The following is a 15561-nucleotide window of genomic DNA, read 5'->3' on the forward strand; positions in this document are numbered from 1 at the left end:
TTCGGTTATCTTTGTGATTCTGCGATATTACGCGCCGCTGCTCATCCGGCGTCACCCAACAACACGGCAATAATGTATAAGTGATATATTCCCAGTATTATTACATAATTATACGGTAATTAATTCGCGGGATATAATTACGATCGCGCAAATAATACAAGCGCATATTAATTGATCAAAACGCCCGTCGCTTCCGCGCTCGTTGAAATTTCATTCGTGATAAACGGAGGCGAATCGTCGCGACGCTACGCGTCGTTCTCCTCTCCCCCAATTTTTTCCTCCGTTGTATACAGCGATATTGCTGCTCGTTACGCGACGTTCGCACAGTAAGATGGAAACTTTCTCTCTTTTCGAGGCCGGCGGGGGTACGTTCTTGAAATCTGAGTTTGCCGTATAATTTTATCGTTGTCGTTTTGCGCCATCACTCCGCGTCCGCGCGTTAAAAAATCCTTGCGGCATAGCCGGCCGTAATGGCGGTTATTAAGAATAATGACTGTCGAGGGCGGAAGAGTAGAGACTGCCACGTAGATACATATTCATGAGAGTAAGTGAATCGCCCAATATCTTACGGTAGTCTCGAGCTATCGTCCCCGAAAGCGGATACAAATGCCGTTTCGATAATCGACCAACCGCGCCGCTAACTATGTACGCCTTAATCATTACGTCCCACCCCCTTCACCACCTCGTAGTAAACCAACATTGTAATTTATGTCTTCTGGATGCGTATAGCGGGATGCCTCATAGCAATTTAGAGACATCGGCGTTCGCGACGTGCGACGAGGAATCTGCTTCGAAATTCTTAAACGCATTTTTCTTCTCTAAATTCCTGGAGCGTTTATTGCGATTTTAATATCTCCGTAAATCAAGTCTTTATTACTTTACAACCTATCCCTCTCCCCCACCCCCTTGCTCTCCCAATGAATAAATACGGCACCGCTTTTTGATGGTTATCATATATTTTGCTGTGACTAAATAAAAATAACGGCCATATATTACGATATTTATTAAAGTTTAATCGAGATATTTAGAATTTTAATATTTAATCGCGCGAATATATTTTGTTATTTGTAACGCTTGAATTTTTTTATCTAAATATTATTGGCGTTTTAATACTATTGGCATTTTTAGCGAAATAATGAATTCTTTGAGCCTCATTATCTGGTAGATTATATACAATTAACGTAGTATTTATCTATGCGAATTTTGTCACGTTTTGTTCCTGTCACATCGGCTTATCCCCTTAAAATATCAATTCATATCTGAACAAATCTGGGATAAACGACACAAGTTTTTAACAGTCTTATTAATCGCTAATTAATCACTCGGATGAAATGCGAGTTGAGTGTAGAATATTAATTATATTAATTTGTAAAATTGATTTATGTGTATTGTTAAACACTCCGGAATAAGATACTGATATGTTTTGTCATATCATGATATTTGATGATTGAAACGTATTCTACATGATGATGTATGATCGTTTACCGCGCGGCAAACAAACATTATTATTAAGCTCATAGAATAGCACGACGTAAAACTGGAATATTGATCTTCATTAAATCACCTCTTACACCCCAACAATTACGTATTGCCAGAGCAATATGTTTAATTATGTATACGAGCAAATGGAAAGTCGTGAGCAAATTCACACGGTTAAAGGTGAAAATACAACAATCCGAATCCTTCCAGTTTCACGTGCGATTAAACAGGATCTTTAATTCGCCATTGTCTCTGCGATACTCCTTCCAAGTACATCAATTGCACCGCTATCGAAACTAAATCTACTGTTGCGCATCGCATCTTCTCGTCGAACCTCCATACTTATTTCCGGAAATCGTATTACGTGTCCGGTTTCCCGAACCGCATCGTTCCTGAAGGGACAACGAATGGGAGCAATGTCGCGGAATGATAATGAATTCTTAGAAGGCGCGGTATGAAAGAGTGCGTGTCGTTGCGAACGGAAATAAATCGCGAACGTTGCGGACGCAAACGCCGTAGATACGCTCCAGGAGATGTGCGCGCGGGGGAGGAAATCGTGCGCTTCCTTCCACTCGATTAACTTTCCCAATGATCGTGATTGGATCTACCGCCAAGTCGGAAGGAATCAATTACCCCTGCGGATTCCCGATCCCACTTCTTCCCGATCCCCTTACCCGAGTGGGACTCAACGAAGACGAATCGAGAGGTATCCCGAGCGTGCAAGTTCAAGAGAACGGGGCTCTCTTTTTAGGGGGCTCTCCGAGGAGACCTGCGGAGTAGTAATTTTAATGTATTATTCAAGAAAGAAAAGAGTAACAATCGTGCCGTCCCGTTTTTCTCGAAGCGCGTTTTCCCGGCACACTCGATTCTTCGATATCCGTAGAAGTTACGATATGAGTTTTCCGCCGTGACACGGAACATAAACGTGCGATATGGATCTCGATGCGGATATCTTCGCGGAAGGCTCCCCCAACATTTCTTCACGAAGTTTCGTGACAGACATTTTATGCGGAATGGGACATACAGTAACTTCCCTGCGTACGCGGGAAACTTCATGATCCGCAAGTTCCACAACTGACATATATCCAGCATCGCGGCAAACCGCGAAGTTCGAGCAAATGTTTGTACGTTTCTCGCGGAATTTCGCGAAACGGACTGGCTTATTATTATTCAAAAACGGTATAACTTTGCAGCCGAGCGCGATCTCTCCTTCGTTCATATAGTTCATATAGTTCCGCAGTGGTGCGGCGTGCCGGCGCGCGATTCACCAGGGAATCGGCCTAGTGGAGTGGACGATTAAGATCTCGAGAAGCTCGTAAACCGGAGCAGGTTTATTGTTTTCGCAACCCTCTTTCTGAGCGCCTCTCTCTCTCTCTCTCTTTCTTTCTTTCTTTCTCCCCACCTCTCTCCTACTGCCGCTTTTTCATGTCGCGGGATTTACGCGTCTGCCTTTTATTTATTCACGCTTTAATTACCACCCTGGTCTTCATCCTTGGGGGGAAAGAAAGGTATAGGGGGAGAGATGGAGAGGCGGGAGAGTCTGGGCATCGCGTATTAAACGAGAAACTTCGGGGGGATGGCGTTGAGATTAATGGGACCTGGTTAACGTCGCGCTGCTGTACGCCAGGTGAGAAATTTGCGTTATTCGTATATGACTGGGAAAAAATGAGTGGGGAGGAGTAGGCCGGAGTAGTTTTATTTTAATGCTCCGCAGAGATATGATATAACCACGGTTACGTTTGTTAGTTACCCAGGAGGAAAGGGAGTTAACGCGGAACATTAACAACGTAAAGAACATTTACCGGAGACGATGATTAATGCCCCTGAAAAAAAAAAGAGAGCTTGAAATAAACGCGACGGCGCACATTAACACGTTATTCGGTTCGTTCTTTTTCTTCTTTGCTGATTTTTTTTTTTTTTTTTTCCTTTAAAGCGACATTACTGTTACACGTATTCCCTTTTATAACGAAACTTTTACGGTGAAATACTTGATGCAGTTTCCATTCCGCTTTACTGACACGGTGTTTCCGTCTCCCGTAAGTTGCTTTGAGAAATTCGAGCCGCCTTACTCGAAAATTTTATTGTTCAACGAGATTGCTCGTCCGCGCTCGTAATTTCGGGGGGATTTCTCGCGCCTGTCTCAATAAATCTTGCGATTCGTTCTCCTTCGTTCTTATGCCGCCTTCCGGGCAATTCGTTTGAATCCTGAAAACTCTCCCTCCAATCGTATTCGGCGGAACGTCTTAATATCGCTAATGAACCTTCGCGGGTTCTTCGCAAAAAAAAAAACCGTATCACTAAATGCTCCTTTAGCGTTTGTTCTAAATACGAATTGCGTCGTAAAAGTTTTATCGTTTGAAAATTCACCTTCCGTAAGAGCACCGCCCAAAGAGATTCTAATTTTCATTATAAATGCTACTTTAATTTTCTGGACGACTTTTTCACTCAGTTCACGAGCTTTCTCGATACTTGGAAACTATACAAATTGGAGTAACTTAAAAGTAAAAGTTTAATGCCAATTTCATTATTGTTCGAAATAAGTGAGAGCGAGATTGCGAAATTTGCAGCAAAGATGAATTCGTAAGAAATTCGTGAAATTTTCGTGTATGAAAATGTAATTATTGTAGCTACGCCGACTGGATTTCGCAGACTTTATAGACAGGTGACATAAATTTTTTATATTAATAATCGCGTCAACGTATGTCAACAGTAAACTCTGTAAAATATCGACGAAATGTTTCAATAGTATTATCGGATTGCTACAAAACTGGAAGTCTAGGAAATAAAAAAAAGTCGGTCAATTTTGTAAAATTTTCTAGAAAATTAAAAATTTTGGCTTTAAAGAAGTTAATATGGATACACTTTTGCAGTGTTTTGGAATACTATCAACTTAATGTTTAAATGAATGTAATGTCAACAACGTTAATAGTAATTTACATTGCTATGTCAAATTCCTGCTCTTTCAATAAAATACTGGTTTCCAAATCAGGAAAGCAAAATTACATAAAATTAAAAAAGGTTATTGAAAGCCAGGAAAATTATGAAATTTTGTCTAGAAATCAGGAAAAAGTGAAAGAGTTTTAAGACGAGAATAACTTTGTTTCAAGAGTATCAATACAGAATGATCATTGTCGAATGCCTTCTTAAAGATTTTTGAGACGAGGTTCGCCCGGTCCGCTTCGTGAGATTCGTGACGAAGCAAGCAATGTGGCACGATACGATCGGAGCTAAGGGATGGTGGCCAGAGGGGGGGGGGGCCAAGGGGCGACCGGCATTCATCTGGGCAGATAACATCGCTTGTTAAACCCACCCTTGCCTCCGGTGTAGCTAGCACGCTTACCTGGAGGGACGCCATTGCTTCCAACATCGTACTGACACGAGATAGCAACCCTAGTCACTAGCTCATCCACCCTCTCGCACCTTCCCTCGCCACCTGCGTTCACCACCATCTCGACCAGCCACACTACCATCACCACCACGAAACACTACCGGTATCACCGGATCGTCGTTACCGTCATCATCACGACCACTACCAACACATCGGCCGCTATCACGGATTCACCAATCGAGCAAGCTGCTACTAGATAACGCGGTTTACTGTCGCGTCTCAATTTCGACAGCGAGTCTTCCATTATGCCACAGAGACGTGCGTACGCTGATTTTCGTGTGTGCCTACGCTGATTATTGTCGATATCGTGACACGACTACGAAATCTGATTAAGTCTGGCCCGCGGTTTTGCTCCAGAAATTCAAGTTTCCGCGAACTGTATTTACACGCTAATGTCTTACGAGGAGAAGCTTGAATCGAATGTCTTCTCGCGATAGGATCGTTCTGAGAATGTTGTGGTAAAAGTTATATTATTCGAAGGGATGATATACGACATCGAGGAGTGGGAAGGGGCAACGTTGTTACACGGTTCACTCTTGTAGGTACACTTGAAGATAACCGGGACTTGAAAATTTATCGTGAAAATTTACGCGCGCGTAACCTCGCGAGAGTTAACCCCCTAAAGGTGTCTCATCGGCGGTGCAAAGTGAGTACGACAAAAATAAAGGAGGTAATAATAATAAATCATCTTTATTATGGCTGTATAATGGACGTAAAAAGGATGCTCGCAGTAATGGCTCGTAGGAAAAAGGCATAAGCCAGAGAGCTCTAGTCTCGTTCAACGTGGTTCCTAATTAATTATTGCCGTAAATAGCTGAAGAAACACAATTAGCGGAGCCACTCGCGTAGGTGAGAAAAAATTTTATAAAGTGCCTTTTTGCGATAGAACCCTACGAAAACTTTCGCTCCTTTGTGCTTACAGGTACTATTATTCCCCCCTTGATCTTTTTTTTTCTACTTATATTACTTATTTATTTAACAATTTGCCTCGTTATAACAAATATGATTACGGACGCAAGGGATCCTTTTGTTGAAAGACGATGGGGACAGGTGATTTCTCTTACAACACATTGCAGAATTTATATGTGCCTTTCAACAAGTAACACAGTGCGACACAGTGATCGTGTCATCTTTGTTTAACATTGGCAAACAGCAAGGATGTAATGATCTATTGTGTCACACCGTGTCATTTGTGTCGCTCGTTGGAAAGCACGTATCTCTAAATTGTTGAAGAATAATTCCAACGATTTGCATGACATAAATATTTTCATGTGTCCTATAAATTTTATCTCGCAATGTCGAAGCCTATTTCGATTTGCTGAAGAATCGGCGAAGGCTAATAATATATCTTTTCTCGCCGACTGTCGTTTACGTTTGGCGGCAAGAAAAATGCAGACACGATGTCTTCGCCAGCTAGTGAAGACGCCAGCTAGGAAAGAAGCAGCGGCCAGAAATCTATAGATACCTGGAAACAGGGACCACCCTCGGTTGCGTTCAAGGGTGCGAGAGTCCCCGGGAAACAATTGTCACGCCCTTAACGGCGCAGATTTGTCGAACGAAGACGACGGTCCGACCCTTAACTCCAGATCGAAAAACGGTGGGACCCTTCGCATCCCGAAGGAGCTCGTGGATAAAATGCTGGCAAAATAAATAAAGCGTGACTGTATTCCGTCGTGCCAGGCCTTCGGGGATCTTCCTGAAAGATCTCTATCCTCCTATACGGGAATCTGCACCTAAAGCGACAGCGAAATTAAATGAGCGGTACAATTCGTAAAAGTGCTCGGCTGAAAGTACCTGCGCGGTAATCTGCTTTTCGAAGACTTTCGTTATAATAGCCGCGTCCTTTTATCGCGGTCGCGTCCATTTAACGACAGTGCCAGCCCGACTGTAAATTTGCTTTAAACTTTCGGCCATTTGCGGTACGTTTAAATAGTAATAGTTGTATACTAAGATAATCCAAAATAATAACGTTAATAAATAATAACTGTACAACAATACGGTGGAAGGAGAAGAGGACGATAAATACAACTACTATAATAAAATAAATAATACTTGCGGTGATATAAATTCAGATTTACCGAGCGTGTATTACGAAAAAAGGGAAAAGTAGAAAGAAGAAGAAGGGAGTATTCAGGCAGCGTTTGAAACTCTCATCGGCTTATATCGCTCGCGCATTAATTGCGTCGGCGTCGATAACGATTCGTCGACTTGAGCCTCAGTGGTATCCTCCGGAAGCATTCCACCGTAACTATATCCGCATCCGAGGATACTGGAACTTGGCCGGTAATTCCATCGCGCGGAATCGCCGCGCGTCGATCGGCTGAATTCCACTTTTCGGGAAAGTAGGACGGGATAACTGATGCTGGTAAAATCGAGGAGAATCATTTCGACGTGGCGGAATCTCGCGGCGTGGGAGCATTAATGCGCGAACCGACGAGTTATCCCACATATTTACTCAAGCGGAATCGCGCGTTTTCTTTCCTTTTTTTCTATTTATCTTCACCGGTGCTGCGAAATTGTAGCTTAATGCCGGCTCGCGTACGGCGAAGGCGCGAGTACACGGATTGGAAGCTTCCTGTCGCCTCCTCCCTTTCCCTCTGGCGCGCGTTCCGCGGGACAGAAAAGAAAAAGGAAAGAAAAAAAATAAAGCTAACGTGGGGGAGGGAATTACAGGAGGAAAGCGAGACGCGGTGCGGTGAGTCCTCGCACATGTGTGCGGCTACGTGAAACCGGAAGCGGATACGGGCCGGGATGGACGGACGGACGAATGGGAGACGGTCACGGCGGGGTTAAAGCGGGAGGAAACGAGGAACGAGAGGAGCGTGTGCAAGGGGGTGCAACGAGAGTTTGGACCGCTGCGACGGAACCACCGCGCATAAATCCTCCGCTTGACGAGCGCCGTTGTTTTTGCGATTTACGAAGCGCGACAATATTTGCACATTCGTTCTGCGCGATTGGTGTCACCGGTTGTCTCTTGCGCCACGACGCGAAAAAAGAATAGGAGACCGGCGATAATTATTCAAGGAATCCAGACACTTTATGATGTATATCCTGAACGAAGAGGCAACACATTTTGTGATTCATAGTTGGAATTGGCGAGCGCCCTGGTTTTGGTATAACTCTTATAAATTCGTTTAATGTTTGTTCCGTCACGCTGTGTCACGAACAAAGGTGGACTTCGCAATATAATTTTTATACATCCCTTGCGACATAATTAAAGTTCTAAATTATTACTGTACTTCTTTCGAGATGACAAAATCGTAGCAATATCCCGGTCCCTTCCATTGTAGAGACATCTTGTATGCCAAGTGTAAGGAAAGTAAGTCGTTTGTAACTGCTTTTACCGCTGGAAGTTAGTGTAGCTCGAAAACGATATCGTTCCTTTCAATTCCGTGCCGGGCCGTTTAATTAGTCCAATTATGACTAATAACCGCTCTGCTGGTAAGACTGTGCCGTAGGTATATATGCACGTCCAATAAAACGTCAGCAGCCCATAAAATTGACTGGAGCGAGATTTTGTGTATTTTTCACCGTGCAGCACGTGCGGTTTTGCAGCTATAATCCGCGTTATCGTCAAAGTTTCATCGAACAACGAAAGCCCGTGATTGATAGCGAGTTGAAAGGATTAATAATACTTGTCGGGGAGAGACAGAGAGAGAGAGTGAGAGAGTGAGAGAGAGAGAGAGAGAGAGAGAGAGAGAGAGAGAGAGTAAAAGAGTAAAAGAGATCGAGGCATATTCCTCAGCGTTGGGAGAATGCTTAAAATAATTAATCAATCTTTGCCCTCGAATATCTAGAGAATATCGTAAAAATGATTTAAAAATATCCTACTTTTTGTATATATTTTACACATTTCTGTTCGACAATGTTATCTTTCTTGCTTAGCTGTGATCTCTCTTATTTACCTCTGTTCTGCATTAAATAGTTAATTTGGAGATAAAGTTTTATCGAGGGGGGGGGGGGATCGTATCAGTGTAAAGCGAGTCAGAATAAACGCGAAGCGAGAATTCTACCGGGCGTATCAAGATCGCCCGCAATTTCGCGTGGGATTGAACTACGAAATCTCGATGTGAAGGACCACGTTGACCATCGCTGTCAGAAATCACGCGCGTTATTGCGAGCTTTCGAGCTGGATTTTTTTTTCCTCGCGCTCTAAACAGAAATTTGATGATCGCTAGGCTTTGGCTTAAATGCGTCGGATAGATTTAAAAAGAAAAAAGTATGTTTTCCAGCCGACAAACGAGCCGACGAACGAGATTGCAATATCTCGATGACGCGAGAGGCGATCGCGGGATCGCAAATACTAGCACGTCCCGATGTTATCATTATTATTATCAATTTAAACAGATCCCAGGATCAGTATCGGCATAATTAAGCTTGGTAATGACTTGTAGGTTAATTGAGTATCGGCCAGATCGATTTTCGATAATCCGTCAAAGAGGGACGCCTCCCTCCTCTCATGGCTTGGCTCAATATCGTCGCCAGCGTGGCCACTCAAGAGAGCGCAATCAGTTTCTGTATTATCCCGCTTTATTCCGTAGCTTACGTTTGCATATATGCAGAATGTTTATTCGCGCACGTGCACAGAACGACTATTCGTAAGCTGGTGAACGTGATTGCATCAAGGCAGTGAATTAAGCTCCGCACGAGGCTCGTTCGTCGAACGTTGTCGTTTGATGCAGATTATAGAGTATGATGCGTAATATTGCATTAGCTTTACGTTGGCTCGTCCGTTCTGCTTGTCGTTCTTTCGTCATCTGTGCATCACAGCCTATCGACATTTACCCAAGTTAAACGTCTTCCTACGCCACATTTAAACGGATTATTCTCGTGACGCGTAAACCGCGGGAATAATCGCGTCCGACTTGAAAAGTACTATTCACAACATAATTTACGTACACGATACGTCTATCAACTTCGTTAATCTGCCATCGGTAATTGTAGCAGAGTTATAATTTTCGAAACACGCGAGCCCAACCGTTCAATGCGTTTAGACCTGTTACGTTATACACGCATGGAGACAGACGCCGGGATTGGGGGGCAATTTATTACTATCAATATTAAGTGAAAATCAACTGACGAGATTAATCACGTATGAGGAAAAATATATCACATTCGGTCAAGATTCTTTGTGCCTATAGTGACAAAAAATTAATACATATTTCTTTGAATACTAACAATAAGTACGAACAATAAGTAAACATTTACTTACAGTAAATAAATATTTAGTCAATGAGAAAAATGATAGTTAAATTAAATTAATAATTTTTGTATCAAATAAATGTATGTTTACATTTAGTAAATATTTATTTAAAACTGTCCAAACAAATCTTTCTTGAAATTTAGTATTTTTTTAGTATAATAATATTTCTGAATTCATACAATTTTCAAGAATTTTAAGTAAACTGTACACTGATTAAGTATTGGTCGATCTGATATCATTAATATCAGTTAATAATGATTGCGTTAATAATTTCGCATCGCAGAGTAATTCAAAGCTTTGCTCGATCCATCCAATATCTTGCGTACTGGAGAAGGACAAGATTGTCCTCGGACGAGGGTTTGCAGTTCATTTTACATTCCCTTGCTATCGAATTGCGATTTCGATTTGCTACGAATGTAATTCCAACATGAAAGACGTAATAACAGCACCCTCGGCACTTCTAACCCTCTTCACTCACTCTCGCGCGAATGGCTGTCCTTTCTCTCGGTATAATCCGTCGTGGGGGCTAATTGAAAAAAAGATGCAATATCATCGTCTCTCGACGAAGAAAATGTAGTACGGTGCGGTAATTTGATCGATTCGTGCGATTGCACGCGTCGTTCGTTCGTCGTGATTTATACCTAGAGGAATTTATTTTATCATTCTAGCGTTAATTTTGAGCTTCTATGCCCGTTTCCACCAACGTAACGATTAACTTTAATTTTGATTTAACTTACTCTTTCTTAAAAATTAGGAAAAAAAATGAAGAGTAAGTTAAATCTCAATCGAGTTGACCTACATTGATAGAAACGGACATTATATTTATACAAATTCTAAATTTAATAGTAATTTGATTAAGTGATTTTATTCCAATTATTTAGTTCTTCTTGTATTATAGTATAATTTTGTAATTTCTTTTTCTGAAAACCAAAAAACACTTAAATATAAAACGCTCCAGAAAATCTGAGTCTATAATGAGTAACAAGCGGCATGACTGAATTTCTGAGGCGTTTTATTTTTAAGTGTTTCTTAGATTTTCAGCAGAAAAAGTTATAAAATAATTATACTATATTACAAGAAATTAAATAATTGGAACAGAATTGTCAAGATCCAAATTAATATTAAAAACAATCTATTTAACGTGAATTTTAATCACTTTCCCATGGAAAATTTAGATAGATAAAAGTGTTATCGTTGTATTTAGCGATCCAAAAAACGTAAAATTACACATATAACTTTTGTTTTTAAACTAAAGTCGGCTCATTTTATACCCATCGTCCTTTACATCATTTTTGTTAAGCTGTTCGCTGTACATACGAATATATTGTGACATCCATAACACCTTCAGCTGCGATACCATTTACGAAACATTCACCTCTAGCGATTAATTAAAACTTCAAACTTCACAGTCCAATTCATGTGGCATTCAGTTTGAACCATGTGACGTTGTGAGAGCGACTGAGAGTTGAGGACGATTTTGAATCGTGACTTTTTAAAATAAAAAACATCGCGCCGTCGATCCAATCGATCGTTCGCCGTCACTGGAGTTTGCGACGAAATGGTGCGTGGAAAAAAAATAGGAACGCAGAGAACTTTCCGCACAGTTTCAAATAGTCTGTGTTCGACACCGACTATTGCACGCTTATGAAAATAGAAGCAGGGAAATAATATCTTTCTAAACGACGGCCGAGTTATTTCTCAAATTTCAGTAGTACTGCTCGACGCTTGAAGCGCCGGATGGACGAACGTCGCGTCGGTGACTCTCGTCATGTCATTTCGCCATCGGCTACGTCTTGGTACGTGAAAATGCAGTTATCCTAAATATAGCACGATGCTATCAAGTGCGAATGTAACGAGAGAACCGTGGCAACGCTCGTCACCTGCGAAAGCAAAGCCACAAATCGGTGCAAATCGTGCCCCGCTTATCCTCCCGTTCACACCACTTTTTCCTAGGAATTCTGGTAAAGTTAAGCGGGAATCTCTCTGTTGCAATTTTGATGCCATTATTTATTATTACAGTTTATCCCAATTGGCTATATAATAATAATATTTTTATTTCCGTTGTACAATACTGGTAACATGCAAAGCACTGTAAAAGATGACGAATTAAGTACTAGAAACAGAATAATAAAAAGTAAGGCGTCAGGAGGACTGTTGCTGTGAGTTCTATCATTTATAAAGCGCGCGATATTTAATTGAATTTTTTAAATTTAATTATATAAAAGAAAGAAGCAAACGTTATTATTTATAAGGATGCAATCACGAATCGCGCGGAACGGGAACAAACGCCTGGTGAAAACAACACGAGAGACGCTTAAAAAATCGGAGAGTAAGTAAAAGGGTGTAGGGAGAGGAAGAGAATGAATTGGTGAGGGAGAAAAGGGGGAGTTGGAGTACTAAGCTCGAGCTTTCCATCGGATTGGTTAACAACACCCCCGTCCCCGTGCGTGCGCTTACTCGGGAGTGAAATAGGATCAGGCTGCTCGTATCGCTTGGAGAACACTATGACTCCGTTCCGATAATAGGGCGATACAATCATTACCTCGCGAGTTCCGGTCAAACGTGAATTTCCCCCGAGTTACCCTCGGAAACTACCTACACCTTTCGCGCGTCCTCATACACCCTTCAACCGTTGTATCACGCCATTGTGTCGAACCGGACATGACGTTACCGTTGAAAAAAGCTCTACGAATTGCCCCTTCATCCGCTTTTCGATCCTTCATCCCCGCGGCGCGGAATTGGAAAACGGGCAGCTCTGTGAAAAAAAAAAAAAAAAACTTTGAACTTTTTACGGCACATGCGATTAACCTCGTGACGAATATGACGCGCACGAGATATTATTTTATATTTTAACGACTGAGACAGTTTAAACGGTGCGTGACATTTTGCGCGATATTTTATATCATTGGGGAAGACTGTATAAGTGGAACGAGGAATTATATTTCGCAAATATTGAAAACGCTCTTGGATAACGCTGCTGAGCTTACTGTCTGTCTAAAGTGTCTCGGACGCGCCAATTATTCCGTTTGTATTCGCGCAAGTCAATTACGAGGTGGTTATTAACGCGCTACATAGCGCAGCACGCGCGTTATGTTTTCTATCCGCAAAATTTGACCGCGATGTACCGCAGGCATCAGCATTCAAATCTAGTAACATTAACTTCGCGCTATAACGCGATAATGCGATGCGGGCTACTTGAAAATGACGATGTTACATCAATGCCCTAATGAATCAGCGGTAAGCGAGCATCGATCGATTAATCACGGAAAATACGATCGGTCTCGTTCCGCAAAAGCTCCCAAAACTCAACCGCCGACATGTACTTGTTACGCGATTGATATCTCTCATCCAGGTGTTCTCTATGATTCGAAATTAATTGTGTTATTCCTCGCTGTGGCGACGAGTTGATTTTTGCTAATTTATTCTGGAGATAGATATAACAACATAGGCGGGTGAGTGGCTATCAATGGAAATTTATTTAAACGTCACTCTAATTGGATCATCTTACACAAGCAACGACTCCGGAGAGGGTGTGTAACGAGAGATATTCTGAATATAACGAGCCCATCTTCTTGTATGTACCGTTGCGTTACGTAATTGTGACTATTCCGAATTTAATAACACGCTTCCGCAGACGAGTGGGTGGCCGTTGAATTAATTGCGCTAATTGATCTGTGCGGTGTACCACGTACACGTGCCGTGTCCCATTTCGCTCCACTTTCTTGTACCTTATTATCTCGAGGTCGAGGCGACATCGCGATATTGATTTCCCTCTCATTGTTTCTTGAAATAGATTCTTCCGGTCAAGACATTCTATTTTATTAAGAATATTAAAAGAATATTAAAATGTTAATTAAAGTTAGTGAAAGAGCACCGTTTTCAATTAGGAATTTAATCATACACTTGACAGGTATATTAGTATAATCTGAAATAATTTTTATATCTCTTTCTAGCTTTATATTTTTAATTTTTACGATTTTTCTGCGCGAAAATAGAATCGCTCGTCGATCTTATTCGTTGCTTTGTAGAAGTGCACTTTGACCAGATCTCGGGAAGCGAGAGAACCGACTTCTCTCTCTCTCTCTCTCTCTCTCTCTCTCTCTCTCTCTTCCTCATCTTATTTTCTGGTGCTAGATGCTTTGTACATTGTCCCCGACACGATCGCGGCTGCATGCCGCGCAAAAAGTAGGGCAAAACCGGCCCGCACCGACGACGGGCCAACTTGTGTAACGACGCCCCTTTCTCCCCCGCACGTGTCAAGTCCGCTCTCGGGAGTGGGACATTTATTACGACGACTACCGACGACACCAACAACTTTCTCCGGCAGGATAAATAACGAGGCAGTCGGCAAAATATTTTACCCACGGCAGTACGTTGAGCCACGCGTCCTAAGCCTATGTGTCTTAGGACGCGAGATGCAATTGGTCCCCTTTCGTTTCTCAGTTCGTCGACACAGCGAACTACTATCCTGGATTTGTCGGATAATCCACGAGGTCAAATATTAACGATTCCACTCGTTTGTCTGCCAACTTTGTAACAACGATGTAACAACGCGTATGGTTGAGAATCTTATCTTGGCCATTACTCGAACGAAAGAGCGTTAAACAACTAATGTCGAAGTTAGTATCGAAAATATTCGGTTCGGTGCCTCGATTCGCAGATCGTTTGTTAAAAGGCTGTTATGAGTCCATCGGATTTTTTATACAAATCAAACGTGAATATATACTCAAAATATAGACAATGTAAATAAATATACATTTTTAGAATGTTTTTTTCAATAAGACAAATTTCTATTTTGATTTTATTTTCCAATCTGCTTTTAAAAAAAAAATGCGATTACATAAGAATCCGATGTTTAATTATGAGATACGTAATTGAGAACCGATAATCAATATGGAAGGATAAAATGTTGACTTGCAAACTGACAGCTTTTAGAATAAATTTAATGATAATTTAATGGAGCATCGAGTGGCTTGCCGCTTGGTACGATTGATTCACGATCTGTAGATTCGAATTCAGTCCTACCTGCGCCCATTAGCGATTTTTCGCGTTTAAAAAACCGAAAATGACTCCATCTGATGATTAAGAATAGTAAATCAGCGCCATTTGGATTCGACGTTAGACCGTAGGTTCGAATTATTGAATCTGAGAGGGAGTAGGATAAATCTATTAATCCGAATATTTACAGAAACATATGCTTTATTACTGCCAAATTATCCTTTCCGCCACGTTAAATCTCTTCTGCTGTGTTTGAAGAAGATTCTTCTGACATTACGTCCATAGTGTTCAAATTACATGCGTAATCTGTGATAAAGCATGCAAGAAAGTGTAAATTTTGATAGTATGTATCTTACATTTACATTTTCATTATGTAAAACATGAATTATTATATGAATCTGGTGACACGGTAAATTTAAGTTCAGAATAGGTCGAGAATTTTTACTTTTACTTTCAGTGACGAATTAGAAAACGATTTTTTTAGGAAACGTTA

The sequence above is a fragment of the Trachymyrmex septentrionalis genome, unplaced genomic scaffold (genome assembly GCF_001594115.1).
Source record: "Trachymyrmex septentrionalis isolate Tsep2-gDNA-1 unplaced genomic scaffold, Tsep1.0 scaffold43, whole genome shotgun sequence".
NCBI classification, from domain to species: Eukaryota; Metazoa; Arthropoda; class Insecta; order Hymenoptera; family Formicidae; genus Trachymyrmex; species Trachymyrmex septentrionalis.